Here is a 22,018-nt window from a genome sequence, read left to right as displayed (position 1 = left end):
ATGTAATGGATTACGTCCAATATTTGGCTTGATAACTCAAAGTCTTAATAAGTTGAACTTTTTTCCACAAGTTTCAGTAGTAAGAATAAAATTTAAATTAATATGTAATTCAATTTATATGAATAAGTGAAATATGAAAAAGTATAAAATATAGAACATGGATCAAAGAAAACTATTTACTTTGATGCTTCATTTATGGACTTTTGTTCAGCTAAAATGAAGTTATTGAATATTATCTATAAATCGTTAACGTGTTACTAACATTTTATTTTGTGAGATATGGGAAGAAGGATTTAATAAGGACTATGGTAAACGTCCTTTAGATTTATAATTAAATGGCTTAAATGCATCTTTAGTTGATAAATTAGAAAGAAAACTTGATTAAGGTAATGGTGTTAAGCCTCAATCTATCCATTTTAGACTCTAATATTCTCCATGTTTTTTTCCAGGACCATATTTCTTAATATTGTTCATATATCTATTCGATTAGTAGCTTCTGTAATATAATTGACGACGTCCAATATATGGCTTGATAACTCAAAGTCTTAATAAGTTGAACTTTTTTCTGACAAGTTCCATCAGGAAGAATAAAATTTAAATGTGTAATTCAATTTATATGAATAAGTGAAGTATGAAAAAGTATAAAATATAGAACATGGATCAAAGAAAACTATGTACTTTGATGCTTTATTTATGGACTTTCGTTCAGCTAAATTGAAGTTATTGAATATTATCTTTATCAACCGTTAACGTGTTATTTTATGAGATATGGGAAGAAGGATTGAATAAGGAATATGGTAAATGTCCTTTAGATTTATAATTAAACGGCTTAAATGCATCTTTAGTTGATAAATTAGAAAGGAAACTTGATTAAGGTAATGGTGTTAAGCCTCAATCTATCCATTTTAGACTCTAATATTCTCCATGTTTTTTTCCAGGACCATATTTCTTAATATTGTTCGTATATCTATTCGATTAGTAGTTTCTGTAATATAATTGACGACGTCCAATATATGGCTTGACAACTCAAAGTCTTAATAAGTTGAACTTTTTTCTGACAAGTTCCATCAGGAAGAATAAAATTTAAATGTATAATTCAATTTATATGAATAAGTGAAATATGAAAAAGTATAAAATATAGAACATGGATCAAAGAAAACTATGTACTTTGATGCTTTATTTATGGACTTTCGTTTAGCTACAATGAAGTTATTGAATATTATCTTTATCAACCGTTAACGTGTTACTAACATTTTATTTTGTGAGATATGGGAAGAAGGATTTAATAAGGACTATGGTAAATGTCCTTTAGATTTATAATTAAATGGCTTAAATGCATCTTTAGTTGATAAATTAGAAAGAAAACTTGATTAAGGTAATGGTGTTAAACCTCAATATATCCATTTTAGACTCTAATATTCTCCATGTATTTTTCCAGGACCATATTTCCTAACATTGTTCGTATATCTATTCGATTAGTAGTTTCTGTAATATAATTGACGACGTCCAATATATGGCATGACAACTCAAAATCTTAATAAGTTGAACTTTTTTCTGACAAGTTCCATCAGGAAGAATAAAATTTAAATGTGTAATTCAATTTATATGAATAAGTGAAATATGAAAAAGTATAAAATATAGAACATGGATCAAAGAAAACTATTTACTTTGATGCTTCATTTATGGACTTTTGTTCAGCTAAAATGAAGTTATTGAATATTATCTATAAATCGTTAACGTGTTACTAACATTTTATTTTGTGAGATATGGGAAGAAGGATTTAATAAGGACTATGGTAAATGTCCTTTAGATTTATAATCAAATGGCTTAAATGCATCTTTAGTTGATAAATTAGAAGGAAAACTTGATTAAGTTAATGGTGTTAAACCTCAATGTATCTATTTTAGACTTTAATATTCTCCATGTTTTTTCCAGAACCATATTTCTTAATATTGTTCGTATATCTATTCAATTAGTAGTTTCTGTAATATATTTGGCGACGTCCATTATTTGCACCTGATAAATTGACCTTTTATTATTATTGTTCTATTTATATAACAGGGAAATTTAAATGTACAATTTAAATTATATAAATACGTTTTTAAATGTGAAAGATTCCACTTATTTTCCTTGGTCACTAATTATTCAAACTCATAAACGCAGAACCATAAAAAGATTGATTCCTCGGCTCACGAGGGGTTAATTGTCGCGCTGATTAACTGCGTACGCACGCATATCGTTACAGCGATATTTTCCCCGTCGACATGTGTCACGTGAGCGCAATTTGAACGCGGGGGCCCCCATTGTCAACGGGACCGTGTGGCGGCTGAGGGGCCGGGCCGCCCCCGCCGAAAGCAATAACAAGGGAAGGAAGCGGCGAAGTAAGGAGCCCTGGCCCGTCCATCCATGTGGTGACGGGCCGTAAATTAGCTCCACGGCTGCAATAAACATTCCTCGCATAAATTACCTGCATTTTCGGATTAATTACACACTTCACTAGCAACTCGCGTTTTCGCAGACACGCCGTATCCGCGTCCCGCCGTTCCCGCACTCCGGTACTTTATATCCGTGTCGCGGGATTTTTAATTAGTGCCGGTTCAACGGCGTAATCGAGGGCTTTCGCCTAAAAACCGTTCCGATGACTTGTTCAATAATTGCGGGGATAGTCATTAAACGGGCTGCTGAGGGCGGAGGATGGCGGATGCCGAATTTAACATAAATTCAAATGTAAAATAAACATATGGATTATTTTCTGGTGGATGGGGCGCAAAACCGACGATATCGGGTGAGCAGGTTGCGGGAGCGATGCCGCAGACCACATCACAGGCTCACAAGGATCCATATCCTGTTTGTTTAGTCTCCAGATGAATGAGTAACGGCGATGTTCTGAAAGTAGTTTATATTAAACGGTTAAAACGGGTTATATAGTCTAGGAAAATTATTTTCTTTATTACACAGGAAAATAGGAACGTGGATTAAACAAACATTAATTGTAAATTATTCGTGTATATTAAACGGGATGTTCTAGTCAAAGAAAATATAAAACGTAATTAGAAAAGTTAAGACATGCTGTTTAGTGCATAAATTTTAATAAAGAGATGTATTTTGTCAGAACCAATTTCATTTTTGTTTTTTGTCATATTTACCTTTATTTTTAGGGTTTTCTTAATGACATAGTACATTTTTAATTAATAAATATTCATATTTATATATCTTTTTAAAGAATTTCTATAGGTAATTTTTTAATAGCATATTTTATTTAAAAAATGTGTCTTATAAAATTTTGAGATGATCTGTGTAATTTTTTTAATTCAAATTAAAACTATAATTGAATTCAAAAAGTTGCGAATAAATGATTGATAAATTTCAAGATAAACAATATAACTTAATTAGTTATACACTAATAATGTTTTAAGGTAAATATATATCTTATGCTACTTAAAAAAGTTCCTATTCTATTTGTCAAATAAATAAATAAAAATGTTATTATACTTTTACTATAGTAAATTATTCTTATTATTATAAAAATGAAAGTATTAGAATTGAAAAGTTAACTAAAGAAATATAAAATTTATATTAAAAAAATTAAAATTAATTTTAAATAATTGAAATTGATTTATTGAAAATTAATGATTGAAAAATATAAATATAAAAAAGTAATTTTAAAAAGGAATTTTGGTCAGTTTGAATATAAAATTTTTTGGTCTTAAAATTATAAAAAATTCCTTCTACAATTAAAATAAATAAATAAATTAATAAAATAATTTAAGTAGAAAGATTGGAAATATAACAAATTTATAATTTTGACCATTATGTTTCAAAACAAATCTATAAATCAACAAAAGCCTAATTTATTTTATTTATTATTTATTCTAATTAAAAATGTTACTTTTGTTCAATTTTTAATGTGAATGATAGATTTTTTTCACCTTAAAATTATAATAATTTCCTTCTTCAATTAAAAAAATAAATAAATGAAATTACTGATGCAAGAATTGAAAATACAACTAATTGTTTTACCCAATATGTTTCAAAATAAATATATAAGTCAAGAAAAATCATTGAAGTGAGAGTCATTCAAATTAAAATGTCAGCTTTGATTAGTTTTTTCTCTTTAGTCTTAAAATTATAAGAAATACCTTCTACAATTAAATAAATGAATAAATTTATTGATGTAAATAAATAAAATAAATTTATAATTTTCTCTAGTGAGTTTCGGAGTCAGAATCTATAAGCCAACAAAAGCCATTAAAATTGCCTGTTCTAATAAAAATGTCAGTTTTGGTCATTTTTTTATGTGAATGTTACTTTCCTTAGTTTTAAAATTTCATGTTCAGAAGAAATCTCTAAACCAATATCTATTTTTGGTCAGTTTTTTATGTGAATATTACACTCTTTAGTCTTAAAATTATAAAAAATAACTTCTACAATTAAATAAATGAATAAATTTATTGTTTATAAATATAATTTATATATAATTTTGACCCGCGAGTCAAAAAATCAACAAAAGCTATTAGTCATCTTGTTCTTCTAATAAAAATGTTAGGTTTGGTTAGTTTTCTAACCAAATGTTAGTTTTTTAGTCTTAAAATTACAAGAAATTCCTTCATTAATTAAATACATAAAATTATTGAAGTAAATTTTCTGAAGAAATATAAAAGCTAACAAAAGTCATTAAAGGCAAATGTGTTTTTCTAATGAAAATGTATAAATTTATAATTTTCTCCAGTGAGTTTCGGAGTCAGAATCTATAAATCAACAAAGGCCACTAAACGTGTATCTAAAATTTAAGAAATTCCTTCTACAATTAAAAAAATAAATAAATAAAAATACTGAAGTAACAATTAAAAATACAATAAATTTATAATTCTGGCCACTGTGTATTAGAAGAAATCTCTAAACCAATAAAAGCCATTAAAGTGAATTGTTATCATAACTGGTCTAGTTTTGGTCAGTTTTTTATGTGAATATTATACTCTGTGGTTTTAAAATTATAAGAAATAACTTCTACAACTATAAATTTATAATTTTGACAAGCGAGTCAAAAAATCAACAAAAGCTATCAGTCATCTTGTGTTTCCAATAAAAATGTTAGATTTGGTCAGTTTTTTATCCAAATGTTACTTTTTAGTCTTAAAATTATGAGAAATTCCTTCATTAATTAACTAAGTAAATAAATAAAATTATTGAAGTAAATTTTCTGAAGAAATCTAAAAGCTAACAAAAGTCATTAAAGGAAATTGTCACCATAATTTTTCTAACGAAAATGTAAAATTAATAGCCAACACTTAAATTGAATTAGTAAATAACATAACGTACAACATTAAATCAATAATGTGTAAGATAGGAATAGATTCATTAGAGCACATACTTTTTGAATGGTTCAACCGAAATTTGGGCAATTATGTTTAGCCGCCGGCGGTTGGCATAATATGCAATATTGCATTATTTTATGTAGGAACACACATTCCTTGTCTGCGGCTGTTCATTAGGGAAGCAGATGTTCCCTCGTCGAAAAGAGAATTCTTGATATTCACTAATGAATCCTTAGTAATTGGGGGGAGGGTTGGTGGTAATTTTACGTTGAATCTGGCTAACACAACGGTACCAATATTTGGATTATGGACATTACCGATGTTTATAAATACGTATTTAATTGCTCCTGTTATTTTATTGTTTTAATTAAATCGAATTTGTATATTTTTCAGGTATGTTGATGAAACAGGACCGAAAAAAGTTTGTAAGTACCCACTGCAACTACACACGCTTGGCAACAAAAGTGCATGAAATCAAATAAGAAAGTTTTCAGTGTTTTTTAATAGTTCAACTTGCCAACAATGATTTACATACAGACAATATTACAAAGAAGTATAGTTTAAATATAACTTTGAAAAATATATAGGTCAAAGTTAAAACTTTTGTTCAAAAACTGCTATTAAAAAGTTATACTTTTCAAGATTGGGGTTAAGAAACTTTTAGGGAAGTTGAAATGATTACAGATTAAGCTATTTGTGGCTGAGGCTTTTAATTGTGTCAGTTATTTAATAAAATTTACTCGATAATTATTCATTATTTGTTGGTTATTAATATTTATTGGTCTTATTGTTTAGTATTAAAATGTCAAGGTTACTAGATAACTTAATTAACTTGAAAATACTGTACAATAGGATTATCAATTTTAATTTAATAAATTATAAACACTGTTTGTTGAGCACGACCTTGAAGCAGTGTCTGGTTTTAAGTTATACCTATAAACAAATAAAGTTTTGACCTCTCAACTATTCACAGAACGTTCAACTTTGGATATTCCCAACGTTCCAAGCAAAATAAGTTTCTTCAACCACAAATGGCAAGCGAACGCTTGCGTTAAACGTTTTTGAGAATGTCACCAACCACAAATAAACAAACAAATTATTAGAGATTTCTTAGATGTTCGGAGATTTGTAAATTACTTGGGGGCACAGATTAAGGTGCACCTTTTACAAGGATTATGACAGGTCCCGAAATTTGTGTGACTATTGATTTTTTCATATAATTCCACCCAACGCAGCCGGAGCTGGTTTTACGACGAGTAATTACGGCATCAAGTTGGTCCACGTTTACGACGCGTGGCTTTTCTCCCCGGAACCCCGCCGGAACGCCACCAGTATTTAACGAACACCGCTAATAAATCAAAGACACCGACGCCCGACGCCGCATATTTCATATTTTATTTCGCGGCGTATAACTTACACCTGCAACGAAAAACACGCCAGGGAACACCGGCGGGGGATAAGTGTATAAATCTTCCACCGGTTTCCAACTCCGATCTTAAAGGAAACCTAATGCACACGGGGTGTTGGGATTTATTTCCCCCCGCACGTTATCCTGGACGCAATTAATTTAATGTGTTTTTCACTATGATGTTCTGGCGTAGGTTTTGTTAATATTACCGGTGTAACCGTGCCTCGGGCTGCGTGAATGATTTTTGCGTGATTTTTCCACGACCCTTGGCAACCCCTCGGATATTTACCCGAAACAAAACAAACACGGGAGTGTGCATAATAGGTGGTAAAGTAGGAGCTGTGGGGAAAAGGAAACTAATAGGCGAACCTTAGGACCGTTTTCTGGGGCAGGTACGGGTGGAACGTCTGCATTTGTAACCGAATACATGCTCCTAGATTTCCGACCTCTGTTTTGGTTTTCGTCCAATTAAAGGCAAACACAAGACGAGTCTGCTTGAATTAACGTGAAACGCTACTAATTCTCTCTCAAATTATTATCATCTGCAACGTGCCCCGACCTGAAAATTCGTTTTATCCACGGAACTGTTTGTTTCCTTTCATAATTGATCTGTTTTGGTGTGGATTTAGGTCCGCCAATTAAATATGCTTCAGTTTATCGTTTTATTACAGTCGAAACTTAAACGTAAACAAGCGTTGGCGTCTGTTTTAAGCACTTTTAATGCTCTTAGGAAACAAAAACAGTTCTTTGAGCTGGTGGAGGACCGAAACCCGGTGAACGTTTCATGTTGCCCGTACGCAAACACGCTTTGCCCTCCGTAATTCGTAAAAGTGACCCGCATGGCCGGCAGAATTCCAATTAAAATGCGAACATCTTAGATCAAAGTTACTAAGAAACCGCAACATTCCGGAGGGGAAATCTTACTAAAGACACATGGACTGCTGGACACACACACGAAAGATCTCCACTTTCATCTCCCGTTCATTAATGTTCGGGCCTGCCCGCCAGCGGTCCCGGCCTCGCTTTGACGAATGCAATTAGGTGTAGTGCGTATGTGCGTGCAACGCAAAAACGACTTAATGCGGATCTGCAGTGACGTTGTTCAGTCACCTGAAGCCGATTGGAGGGGGAGGCTTATCATGCACGTAAAAGAGACACTAGTCTTAATTAGCGGGGTCTCGTATGCGGGATAAGAACCGGATGAAACAGGTTCGTTTTAATAAGTGCACGAACGGGAGCTGGATCGTCCCGACACTCATCCACTTCGCTACTGCGAAAGCATGGATTAACCCAATATTTACAGATGAAAATTGACTGACTCCATGGGAAATTGCCCCAGTTCGTTGCGCCGCCCCAACTTCAGCGTCTTGTGTCTTTTTTTAATAGTAGATAAGTTAAATTTGTGTTGTGTGAAAAAGTGGTTGAAATTAGTTCGTTGCTTGGGGAAAGTTCGGTGAAGCTTTGTGCGGCACTCGGAACGTATTGGGGTATTAAATCGTACGCAGTTTTCCATCAGGAATTTTCGCAACACGGGGTAAATACGTCGGCAAACACAAAGACGCCAGATCGACAGATTTGTTAGACGCACCGTCTAAATCCTCGTCTTTCTTGTCAATTTTATCTCATCTGAAAAGATTAGAAAGATCTAAGCAATGATTAAAATGAAATTAAGTCAATTTGTAAACTTGTAGAGCACGTTTTGCCATCGCGATTCACAGCGAGAATAAATTGGCGGACTTAAATTTAATTTGTATGGGTGGCGGGAAAACGATTTGTTTTTAATGGCGTTTCCCGATTTGTTGATCATTTCTAATACTATGAATAAATTTAATTTCTTATTTCACAACTATGTTAAAAAAATTTTATCAGGTGAGTTTATTTCTACACCTTCATTTGTAAATAAAACAAACAAATTTTTCAGTAATGCTGAAATGGAAGAAGAAAAGGAAGATTGGTTTAATTGTGTATTGTCATCGTTTCAGGAATCTGTACTACATTAAATTCTTATTCTATAAAATATATACATACATATATTTTTCTAAATTCAGCTGGACGTAAATATTTTATTTGACATTGACACTATATAATATTCTTATATTATGTTTTTATAATTTTAGTCAATCTCAGTGGCATAGACTCGACTATTTTCCAAATAGTCTAACTTGTTGTATAGTCTATATTCTATCAAACTTCTTGAATTGATGAGCTTATTTAAGTTTGTAAAATTATTTTGTTATAAAGTGATCCTCCATGTTTTTTATAAGGCTGATGTCTGGAGATTGGAACAGGCAAGATGAAACATAGGTGCTTTATTTTTTAACCCATCCATTATAATTTTAAATTTGCGTTTGAGATCGTTTTCATCTTGAAATACATTTATTAAGAGCATCATTTCTTTAATGTATAGAAGTAAATTATTGTTTAATATATCTTTGTACATAAATCAATCTAAGGGGGCCTACGCGAGGTGAATTGAAGCATCCCCATAATATAATTGAACCGTCACCATGTTTCACTGTGAATATAACAATTTTTTCTTGTATTTTTGTCCCTTTAGAATATGTAAAATAAGCAAAACCTTTATTTTTTTCCCACTAAATACTACATGAACTGATTGTTCTGTAGTCCAGTGAATTTGATCAAAATTGATTCAAACAAATCCCCATCCACTAACCATCTTCTCACAATCCCTGAACTAATTTCAGCAAGTCCCATTTCCTCCAGTTATCGATTTTCTTTCAAATTTTTTGAACTTAGGTAATTTTTTTCGTAGCTACTTATCCACCTTCTATAAATTTTTTAATACGGGAATCGTTGTTTCTCTCGGCAATGCTCTATATAATTTTTCTTACAGTTTCACTTCTATTTACATATATAATGATTAAATAATTATAATAAGTAAAATATCATTAGTAAGTAATCTATTTAAATTCACAGAGAGCAATTAAAGACTATAAAGTAAAAAGTTTACTATAATTTTGCCCATTGAAAAATAAAAAAATATAGTCACTTTTTTAAATAATGTAAATATTAAATACAATAACAGAAAAAAAGTAGTACAACTTATATGTCTAATATATTTTATTAAGTTGCTATAATTATGGCCACTGCTGTATATTTATTGTATATCTATTGACTTTTTAAACATCATCCATTTGTGCACCTATAATTTATGGGGGTGTATTAAACACCGTATTTTTTCTTCGATAGCTGTGCATTATCCAGTCACAAACATCTGTTTTAGCTACTGAAACAAATGACACAGAAAACGCTGAAACCACATGATTGTGAAACATACTATCATTACCATCGGCCAAGTTTTATGAGTCAAGAATATGTATGTAGCAGGATAAATTGCTATGCTAATAAATCATTTAGTGCGTTATTAGGTAATGATAATAATAATGCTTCGGGCCGATCCCCAGGGTATAATTACAGGCAATTTTCGTTGCAGGAAGCCTGGATGTGACAGACGTCTTACAATTTTAAAACAGCGCTAATAACGGAAATAATTAACGAATTTTTGTAATTTATTAACACCACAGGCCTTCGTTAATTATTTATTGGGGGTTAATGCAAACCTATAAGTGGTAAATCGTCCGAAATTCAATAAGCATAAATGAAATATTAGTTCCATTATTCCAGTTATTCAATACGCCCGTTCCTAAATGTTATTATGAGTAAATAATGAAGTCAAAGGTTTTAAAGGCGAGTAATTAGTAATCTATTCCGTAGTAAATTATGCAAGGGAGTTAATAAATTTACCTAAAAGGTGTAATTATCTTCATTTCGGGGGATCTAATGGTTTTTAATTAGGTATCTTCATTAGCGTAAGAAATCGTAATATCTCGATAATGATACATAATACAAAACGGTTCCTAATTATAAGTATTCATTTATGTATTCTAAGTCCTCGAATTGTAACGACCACCTTCAATAAATTATAAATCCGGCAGTGTATTTGATCAGTCGATCCTCCATAACCATTCATTACGAATAATGAAACTGGGACCGTTCAGGGGAGTAAATTAATCTATATTTTGTACATTATGCCCATCGAGAAATCGTCACGGAATAACATAAATATCAAACGAAAATGTCGCACTCAGGATCATAAATCAACGTACCCAAATCTTAGACATTCAAATTTTCAAACCGGTTTTTTAATGTTTTAAAGTTTATTTATTACTGTTGCTTATTTTTTCTTTTCAAAATTATGTTGGAAAGTTGAATTTTGAGTTTATTTGATTAATTTATCGTTGGATTAAATCTCATTAAAAATAATTTTATAAAGCCCTAGTTTTTTGTACTTTTGCTCAAACTTTCTTTTACTCGCTAATTGCTTAATACTGGAGTGACTTTACTGTTCAGAACTACAATTATTCTAATAACTGTCTTAATATCTATTAAATGTTCTTCAACTTAAAACAATTTTAACTTTAGTACTTAATTGATTCTACGAAAACGAAGCTGCATTGAAATTAGATGGTAATTAAAACAACTTCTTACTTTAATAAAGTTAAATTTCGTGTTTGTTGGTCTAATATTTTGAGAGTTTTTTGGAGATGACTTTTAATACTAGTCTCCTATTATTGTGGATTCATCAAGAATCATCTTCTAACTACAATAATATAATGTAATTTAATATAATTTTAATTCGAGGAACAGAGATTTATGGTCGATTTCAATAATAGAAAAAACGGTGGAATGGAAAATCAGTATCGAGATCGGCATGCACGCAAACCATGCCAAATTACAAGTCGAAAATTAATTACTGAATATTAATAGATGAAAATGACTGGTTTAGTCCTTGACGCACACTGAAAGGAGGCAAGTGAGTAACCGCTGAAAGGTATCGATTTATAATTAGCCCAGCTGTATTGTCTCTTTGTAGCGTTGTTACCGCCACAAAACATATTTATTACAAATTCTTTGCAAATTGCCTTCGATCACCAAGCAAGTCGAAATTAAATCAACAGGAATCATCAGATTTATTATTGTTTACGGCAATATTAAATCCGGACTGTTAAACAGTTGGCGGTTTCGGTGTAATGACGCCATCTCAGACAAGCGGGATGCACGTACGTAAATTGAATATTCTCGGTTTAAATTACTATCCATTACTACCCCACTAATTTGCTGTAATCACCATTTAATATGCTTATAAATCATTCATCTGCAGACACTCGCATTGACATATTAACTTGCTCCCGTCCCCGGTACAACGTAATAAAACGTCCTTCTTTTTATTATTTTTAAATGTCGTGATCGAGCCCGAAATCAAACACAAATCGAAAACGACGATAAATATTTCGTTCGGCTAATAAAAAAATGATGGTGTATCATAGCGGAACCGATAATAAAAATAGAGCTGGCCCCAAATTCGATACACCTGACGAGTCCCACCGTGGATGGGGGCGGTAAAATGCTTAAATACAATAATCGCTCTCAATCGTGCGTGCATATTTCATGGGACACAATAGAAACGTGTATTTGTGTAATTTCCAGATGGTAAATATAGACCGCCGACTTAAAGAAAAACCGACATTACCGTCATTATTTCCAAAGGAGATAGCACACACGAAAGAATATGTGAAAAATTGCCGAAGAACAAGGGTCACGCTTCGATAAAGGGTCAAATTACAAGGGCCGCGATAATCACTGGTATTATACGCAAGATGACATGGAATTCGACGGCCCGAAATTGTGCACAATTGATTTCCGACGACTGTCGAATTTATGACGTTGAACCCCAGAAATGTTTATGGTACACGTCGGCTCAAATGTATTTTTAACTATTTAATTTACGAAATTTCTAGATCCCAAAATTTATTCTCATTTGGCTAAATCGTTTTAATGTAGTTTTAGTTATATTTTTTTTTAAAAAGTTATGCTACACAAGTAAATAAATATTTTTCTAACAAATATCAAAATAAATAAATAAATAAATAAATAAATAAATAAAATAATAGAGAAGAATTGCATTTTCCCCCAGATTTTTAAAATTGTTCTAATTTAACATATTTTATATTGTTGAGCTTTAAAATATGCTTAATTAGTTTATGGATAACAATATTTCTCTAACAAAATCCTAATATTTATTAATTATATATATAAAATTCTGAATTCAGCATTTATTTATCTTTTATTAACATTTATAGATAATAATGTTCCTCAGATAACTCAAAAATATACTCCTTGATTTTGAGATTTTGAAAATAAGTTGGGTAAAGATTAAATTTAATCACAGATTTTTTTTTTCCAGGCACTAACATATGTTTGATTATTTAATAATTATGTAATTTGTGAGTATTCCTGTTCTTCCTTAATCCAATTTTATTCTTTACATTACTTAGATTAATTAAATGTTTAAAAAAAACTGTAAAATTTTAATATCTTTTTGTTTAATATGTTAAGGATTAAAAAAACTTGCACTGTTCTTAAGTGTTTTATGCTTCAATTTTTTTTATAGCATCAATATTCTTTTGACTGATTAAGAAGCTTTATCGAAGAGTATCAAAACCTTAAAAATTAAACTTTATTCTCTATATTATTTTTAGTTTAGTTTTGACTTCAGATTTTTACAACTTTCTGTATATTTTAGATTATTTAATGATTATTTGCAGTTCTGTCCATGTTATAACTAATTTTTAAAATAATTCTTTAGATTTTTTTATATTAAATTAGGACAACAATATTTCTTATTTAATTAAAAAATGTTCTCCATGTTTAAATATTTTGAAAATAAGTTGAAGATTCTTATTCCTCATTAATCTAAAATTACTCTTTACATTACTTTTAATTGTTTTATTTCTTAAACTAATTCAAAATTACTTTGTGAAATTTTAAGAATTTTTTTATAATAGTTTAAGGACAACAATATTTTCCTTAAAAACTCAAAGATTTGCTCTGTTCTTAAGAGTTTTTAATCCAAAATTTTTTTCAAGCATCAATAAATTTTTGACTATTTAAGATGTATTATCGAATAGTATCAAGAACCTAAAAATTACACTTTACTAAAACTTCACTCTTTACACTATTTTTAGTTCTTTTATTGTTTAAATTAATTTAAAATCAAATCTTTTGACAATTTTGAAGAAGCGTTTTATTAAATTAAAAAACTAAAAAAAATTATGCCTTTTTAAGACTTCTAAAATAGGTTAAGCAACTTTCGTCAACCTCTAATATATATATTTTTTTTATTTGAGGACGATAATTGTTTTATTACAATTTATTCAATTTTTAAAATTTTTAATTTAAATTATAAAATTTACCAATATCAGTATCAATATATTCGTCCAAATATTATATAATAGCAGTGAGTGTGTAAAAACCTAACGTATTTAAATCAAAGACAAAAATATACTGTCTATTTTAGCAAGTAACTAATATCCTACAGTTTTTTTTTGCCATACGTATTTTATGTATTTAATCAATTTTTTGAAATTTCATGAGGATGATCCCCATAATATCCCCATTTTTGAACAGCCTAACATATCACATATTTTTATATATTATTTTCAAAATTTATTTTTAGTTTTTACTATTAAGTTAAGGTGAATTATATTTTGTTTGAACTTTTTAGTTTTAGTTGAAAGTTTATTAAGTATTACATCCATGCTGAATAGTTTTTAAAACGTTTCATTAATACTCATTCATTTGCCATGAAATTTGCGAACAATACATCATCGTTCCAGAGTAAAATACTGGCAGTAAATCAGTCGGCACTTAAATTCGGCCCTCGTGTAATTTATTAAAAGTAAATTAAAGTAGTTGCGCGCTAAAAGTGAATTAACGTCCGTCTAGGTGGGTATTTGGCGAATGGAAAGGCATTCCGTGATCGGCAAGTAAGCCGGGGCGCTGTACAATGGCTTATTTTGGCTGTTCATCGAAATCCGGAGGGGCTTATTGTGCTCAGAATCAATTTAACTGAAAATATTGCAACCTCTGCCACGATAAAGTTCGTCCCGGTACGTCTTGTGATTTATGGACCCGTCGAATTAAAATAAAATTATTTGCACGAATCGTAAATTATATTTTTGCCCAGGACGTCAAAATAATAATAATAATAAAAAAACTGTACAAGATTAGTACGTTAATTTCAAGTTAAAATGTATGACATTATGAGACGTGATTAAGTTCGTTCTTTTGTTGTGGCATAATCTCGGTATACGGACCCGTCAGCTGCGCCAGATTTTAATACACGTAAAATTAAAATTAGGGGTTAATTTGCATCCCTTAATAGGAAAAAAGTGAGGCTTACGCCAAACATCGGATAACCACGGCCCTTTTTCTTCCACCGTCCGAAATTGATTTCCACCTCAGACTTGTAAATAAGAACGATGAATAATTTGTTTCGCATCCCATCACATTTGTGTATTACCCCCCACACAAATGTGCTGTGCCCAGAACCGATTCGTGAAAAAGACGAAAATGCGTCGGAACGGGATGCGGGGGCTGCAAACGAGAAAGTTTTATTCACCGTTAGATCCCAGTGGTTTCCATTCGCAATGGTTCATTTGTAGGCGGCAGTAAACTGAATTGGTCCCCGGGTTGCTGTAGTCTAATGTCTGCGCTGATGCCATCATCAACTATATTGCCATCCTCTCAAACAGACCGCGGATCTCTGTGCCGTCGAACACGCGCCTCTTGCGGCGATTTTCTACGGTAACGACATGTGTGCAACCTGAAAACTTAATTAAACCCCACTATTAATAACAACCCTTCCTCGTTGCGGGCTCCGTACCTGCCTGCCTGCCTTTTACGCACTGTGCCATTCGCGTCGTCTCCTGTCAGCTGATCTCGATGGATTTCTAATCGGTTCGCTCTCCTTTATGCCGGATAATCAGCATTATCTGGATGTATGTGTACACACAACAGGGCACCTCAACACCGCCCCCAATAATGAGAATTCGACGAACACAATTTCGTAACGTTCCCCATCGAACGAGATGTCTAATTAAAAAACACTGGCCTGGTTCATAATTCCAATTAAAACGACACAATGGAGATTTTTTATATTGATTGGCGGAGAACATAATTAATGTTAATTTATCCGTTTTTCTTTGTTGGGTTTTCGGTACAAAACCGCGACGTAAAACCGCCGATTAGGGCAGGTTTTGGCTGGCAAAAACGCGAGAAACGGGCGAACATGCGTGACAACGTGACCGCGGCGCACAAGCTGTCACAACAACCCCCGTAATTACAAGGCTCAGTTGTATGCATTATCTAGAAATTGCTTAGGTCTCGCAATACCTTGGTTGCACGTCAATCCTTACACAACTTATTTTAAAAATTATAAGAATTCAACAATTTTTTTTGTGTACTACAGAATTTTTCTTCTACGTACTATTTAAAAAAATAAAGGAGCTAAAAGTAATATAAAAAATACAGTTAAGTTAAAAGAATATTAATACTCTATTGATAATTATTAAATAATTGTGGTTAATTAAATAATGGTGCTTTCTGTAATTCATTTTATAAATTATAAAAATGGATTAAATTTTTAGTTTTGAAGGAAAACAAAAAGGATATTAAAATTGACAAAATATATCTTTTTTATTAGATTAATGTGAAACTAGAAGAATTTTTAGAATCTGACTGTTATTAGATAAATAAAGTGAAAAATGTCATGTTGGTTGGAAAACATTTTTGGGGTCAATTAAAATTTTTTCTTAATTCAATCTAAAAATTTTAAGAATGGATTAATTTGTTTGTTTTTTAGAGAAACATTATAGTCCTTAAACTAATTTAAACAAGGATCTTAATATTGACAAGAGTTATTTTTTTTATTAAATTAGAGTGAATAGAGAATTTTTAGGACTTTACTGCTATTAGATAATACTTAGTCAAAAATGTATTGTTGGTTGGAAAAAATCTTAAGGCTAATTATTTTAAGAATGGATTATATTTTTAGTCTTTATGGGAAACATTGTCGCCCTTAAACTAATTTAAATAAGGATCTAAAAATAAACAAAAGTCATCATTTTTATTAGTTTAGTGTGTAGCTAGAAGAATTCTTAGGGTCCTACTGCTACTGCTACTAAAAATGTATTGTTGCTGGAATAAAATCTTGGGGTTAATTATAATCCTTTCTTAATTCATTTTAAATATTTTAAGAATTGATTAAATTTTTATTTATTAAGGGAAACGTTGTCGTCCTAATTAAACTAATTTAAGAAAGGATCTTAAAATTGACAAAATTCATCTTTTATATTAGATTAGAGTGAAGAATATTTAGTATTTTACTGCTATTAGTGAGATAATATTTAGTCAAAAATGTATTGTTGGTTGGAAAAAATCTTAGGGGTAATTATAATTCTTCTATAATTTATTTGAAAAATTTTAAGAATGGATTAAATTTTTCGATTTAGGGGAAACCTTGCCGTCCTTATACTGATTTAAACAAAGATTTTAAAATTAATAAAGTTATTTTTTTGATTAGATTAGAAAGAAGTTAGAAGAATTTTTAGTATCTTACTGATATTAGATAGTACTTAGTCAAAAATGTGTTGTTGCTTGAAAAAAATCTTAGAATCTTATAATTCTTCATTATTTCATTTTAAAAATATTAAGAATGGATTAAATTTTTAGTTTTTGAGGGAAACATTATCGTCCTTAAACTAATTTAAGAAAAGATCTTAAAATTGGCATTATCTTTTCTATTTGATTAGTGAAGAGTGAAGGAAGAAGGATTTTTAGGATCTTACAGCTATTAGATAGTACTTAATCAAAAATGTACAGTTGCTTGGAAAAAATTTTGGGGTTAATTATAATTTTAACACATTTTAAATATTTTAAGAATGGGTTCAATGTTTAGTTTAAACTAAACTGATATCCTTAAACTAATTTAAAAAATTCTCTATTTTATTAGATTGCAGTGAAGCTAGAAGAATTTTCAGGATGTTACTTTTATTAGACAGTACATAGTCAAAAACGTATTGTTAGTTGGAAAAAATCTTAGATCTAATTATAATTCATCCTTAATTAATTTTAAAACTTTTAAGAATGAATTAAATTTTTAGTTGGTCAGTTTTTAAACATTATTGTTCTTAAACTAATTTAAGAAAGGATTTTAAAATTGACAAGTTTTCTTTATTAAATTAGACTGAAGACAGAAGAATTTTTATGATCTTACTCCTATCACAGAATACTGTATGTTGCTTGGAAAAAATCTTGGGGTTAATCCTTAGTTCATTTTAAAAATTTTGAGAATGAAACTAATTTAAAAAAAGATTTTAAAAATTGTTGAAAGTTATCTTTTTTTTGATCAGAGTGAAGCTAGAAAAGATTTTGAGGATCTTACTTTTATTAGATAGTACTTCAAAAATGTATTGTTGCTTGGAAAAAATCTTGGTGTTAAATATAATGCCTTCTTAATCCATTTTAAACGTTTTAAGAATGGAATGAATTTGAATTTTTAAGAGAAACATTGTCGATTTTAACCTTAACTTAAGCATTTGAAAACTTGACAAAAGATTTTTTTATTAGATTAAAAAGTAAAAGAAAAAAAAATTGTTACAGAAAAAAAAGTTTTTTTATCTGTAACAATCTTGCTTTTATTAGATAATAATAATAAATAGTTAAGAAGAAGTATTAATGCCTGAAATGAAATACTGAAATATGAGTTAAATGGAATCATTCCTCAACATATTTTCTTAAAAAATCTTTGTATTTGTCAAAAACGTAAGAACAGAATTGAAAAAAATCTGAGGTCAACCAAAAGGTAAACCTTGAACTATTTAAATTTACAATAACTTCTTTGGAAAATTGCATTTTAATCATTATTTGTAATTATAATTTTCCCTAATAATCATAAGTTTCAATAGTTAAGATTTATGATCACACGTTGAAAAGAGCAGTTTAGCTGAGGGTAACAATTGAAATTGGCCATTATCCCAGCATCAATTAATCCAGCGTCTTATATGACCATTAGGGTTGTTGTCTTGTGTAGGAAGTCAACGCGTTGCGGCGGCAAGTTGTTGAATTCCCTCCGTAGATGTCTATCGGTACGTAGTATCCTGGACCGCGGCACCATTGTTAATCCCATTAGTCGGGACTAAACCCGCCGACCTTTGTTCGGTTTCGCATTCATTGTTGGAAGATATTTCGCGGAAACGACGTAGGTCGTCCGACTGCTGGGACGATACACCACTGCCGACTGCTGACTGCATCCAGTCGTTGCTCCTTACACGTCTTTCGACGCCCCACGTCACTCAGCGTGTCGTCCCGAATTCACTTCCGCCCCATTGTGGTCCAAATACGTCTTTGTTCTCCCACGCTACAATATTGGATAGTTCACGGAAAATAAATAATGCAGTAATAAAATAAAATCAGTAACCTCTAAGTGTTCCTTCGAGTGGACACGTCTTCATTATTAACCTGCTTTCAGGCGCGAGTAAATAAAATAAAGCAACGATAAATATTCCATTAACGAGAGAGAAGAAGGCCGGGAGTGCAAACACGCGTTGACCATCGATACTGTAACTATTTGGCCATCGTCCTCCGGGGGATTTTAAATATTTGATGACGAGTTAGCCGTCTTTCGCCACTCCGCCTCCGTTTCTCCCCCATCAAGTTCCTCCCCTGATCGTTCACCCTCGCGGATCGGAGACAGATTTTTTAAATTCTTGGCGGGGCCTTAAATAAAATCATTTCCATTTCCCCGAAGACAATTCATCTGTAATCAATGATCCTGTATTTGGATAATCTCGACGACCCCCGATCGAATTTTGAAGTGCGAATTAAAATTTCCTTTGTGACAAACAAACCGATAACAAACCTAATCGACGTAACCGCACCGATAAAACATCCAATCGGGAAAAAAAGCATCGAGAAAACATAATACGGAAATACAATGAACCCCAGGAAATCTAAGGAGCAATAAAAGCGTAGATGTCCTTTAATAGGGCATTCATAACTGCGGAGGAAAACATTTCGTCGAGACTGCACACACATACACACACACACACACACACACAGGGGAAAATGCCGGAAATAAAATTTAGTTGATGAGTGCTATTCACACGTGAAGGCAAAATAGTGAGCGAGGGAGTGAATCAGACGATCCCCAACCGCAGCACTTCAATGAGACAATTATTTGGGATGAAAACCGGCACTTACCAACGTAAAATACTTTATAAAATGTAAGATGGATTTTACCATTGTGTTTAATCAACAAGTAACGGCGAATAAGTGATGGGTGGTGAATTAAGGTGGTAGGCAGTTAATTAGTTTGATTTTGAGACATCCCCATAATTCACTTCATTATATTTATTGTGCTTAATTACGAAACTCGTAACACCGAAGGTGTAAGAAAACAAAACAGGCGGCAGGAGGGCCTTTTGTCCCGCTGCGTGATATTTACGGTGAAGTATATTAGCGTCTCGTAGAGAGATGTAAGAGTAAAAGCACAAATAATATTTTACAAGAGGATACAAATTGCCAACTTTCACAAAGAGACCGCGAAACTTATTCAAAAGCGAACGTTTAACAACACGTCGCTGAGGCTTATTCTTCTTAAGTACTTCCTACTCACTTCCGGCTATAAGTAACACTTTGATGCCTCCACTTCACCATCTTTCTGTGTATGTTTAATATATTACCAGTGGTAATTTGCCACTAGTCCTCGCGCCCTCCCTAGGAACGTCCCCTCAACCCCCTTATATAAAAGTTGTTTTTCTCCGGTTTTACGGGAATGCTAATAATGTGTAAATGAATGTAAATTAACGAATTTCCCGTTCCGCTTTTCTATTTTCATTCTTATACATGACTCGGCATTATGTTATTTTAGTCGGTTAAGTAAGTAGAAGAGTGTTTACGGTTCGCATACAATTAGGGATTATTGAATGTGCTCCTCGCCCTATTTTTATAGGCAAATCACACGTTTATCATACTTACATACGGATAATAAAACGATTTTGATTAACATACTTAGTTTCATTCCTAAATATTTTCCCTTCAAATTAGTGAAATTTGCTGGAATGTCTTGTTTTTAAAATGTTTAATAATTATAAAGATTTGATAAATATGAAAATAATGTTCTAAGGGACATTAAAGAAAAAACATTTTTAGAAACTATAAATTAGGCCATTTGATTTTCTATTTAGGTATGAAATTTGCTTGAAAATCTTGCTTCAATGTTCTTGATAAAAGGAACATTCAAAGAGACGTGATTTTAAAGACAAAAATATTTTAATATAATATAATTTCTTTAAATTACGGATGAATGTTTCCTAAAAGCTTTTTCCTTTTGCAGTAAAGATTTCAGGAAATTTTGCTCCAATGTTATTGATAAATATGATATTCAAAGAGTCGTCGATTTAGAAGAAAAAAACATTTTTTGAAGTCTTCATCATGATTTTATTTCCCATTTTCAGACCCATATTGTGAAAATAAGAGGTTTCATATTTTTTGTATAATTGGCTTCAGAAATTAAACTAAATACTTAGTTTCACTCACTTCATTTTAATATGATTGAAATGTATTTAAAACTTCTTCCTTTCAAAGTTTTTAGTAATTGTGATAATTTTAGGAAATTATCCTGATTATCCTGAAAAAATAGCATTCAAAAAAACGTTATTTAGAAAACATTTTAATATAACATTAATTGATTTTCTATCTAAATTACGGTTGAAAGTTACCTATTTTTTTTTCCTTTTACAGTGTTAAATAACTGTAAAGATTTCAGAAAATTCTGTTTCACTGTTCTTGATAAACATGATGTAACCTTCATATTTTTCACATAATGTGACTGAAATGCATTTAAATATTTCTTCTTTTTTAATATGTTTAATAATTGTGACTTCATGAAATTTTCCTCCAATGCTCCTGATAAAATTAATTTTCAAAGATACGTGATTTAGAAGACAAAAATGCTTTAATACAACATAATTGACTTTTTGAATTAAATAAAATACTTAGTTTTATTTCTTTTGATTTTCTATTTAAATTATGGTTGAAAGTTGTCTAAAAGTTTCTTCCTGTTACAGTGTTTAATAACTTTGAAGATTTCAGGAAATTAACTCCATTGTTCTGGACAAATATGATGTTCAAAGAAACGATGATTTTAGAAGTAAAACACTTTTTTTGAAACCTTCATCAAGTATGACTTTCTTTTCTATTTTCAGACCTATATTGTGAAGACAAGAAGTTTCACATTTTTCACATAATTGGCTTTAGGAATTAAACCAAATACTTAGTTTCACTTCCTTTGATTTTTCATTTAAACATGATTGAAATGTATTTAAAATTTCTTTCTTTCAACGTTTTTAATAATTGTCATGATTTCAGTAAA

General features: G+C 31.0%; 1 protein-coding gene across 1 annotated transcript in view; it reads left to right on the top strand.

Annotated features, from left to right (window-relative positions):
* The window catches only part of LOC109601283 (myelin transcription factor 1), a 272,891-nt gene that overhangs the window by 102,026 nt on the left and 148,847 nt on the right, over positions 1–22,018 (top strand). The gene's annotated exons all lie outside the window — the stretch shown is intronic.

Source organism: Aethina tumida, chromosome 5 (genome assembly GCF_024364675.1).
Source record: "Aethina tumida isolate Nest 87 chromosome 5, icAetTumi1.1, whole genome shotgun sequence".
NCBI classification, from domain to species: domain Eukaryota; kingdom Metazoa; phylum Arthropoda; class Insecta; order Coleoptera; family Nitidulidae; genus Aethina; species Aethina tumida.
The sequence above is the reverse complement of the archived record's forward strand: the minus strand, read 5'-3'. Positions and strand labels throughout refer to the sequence as shown.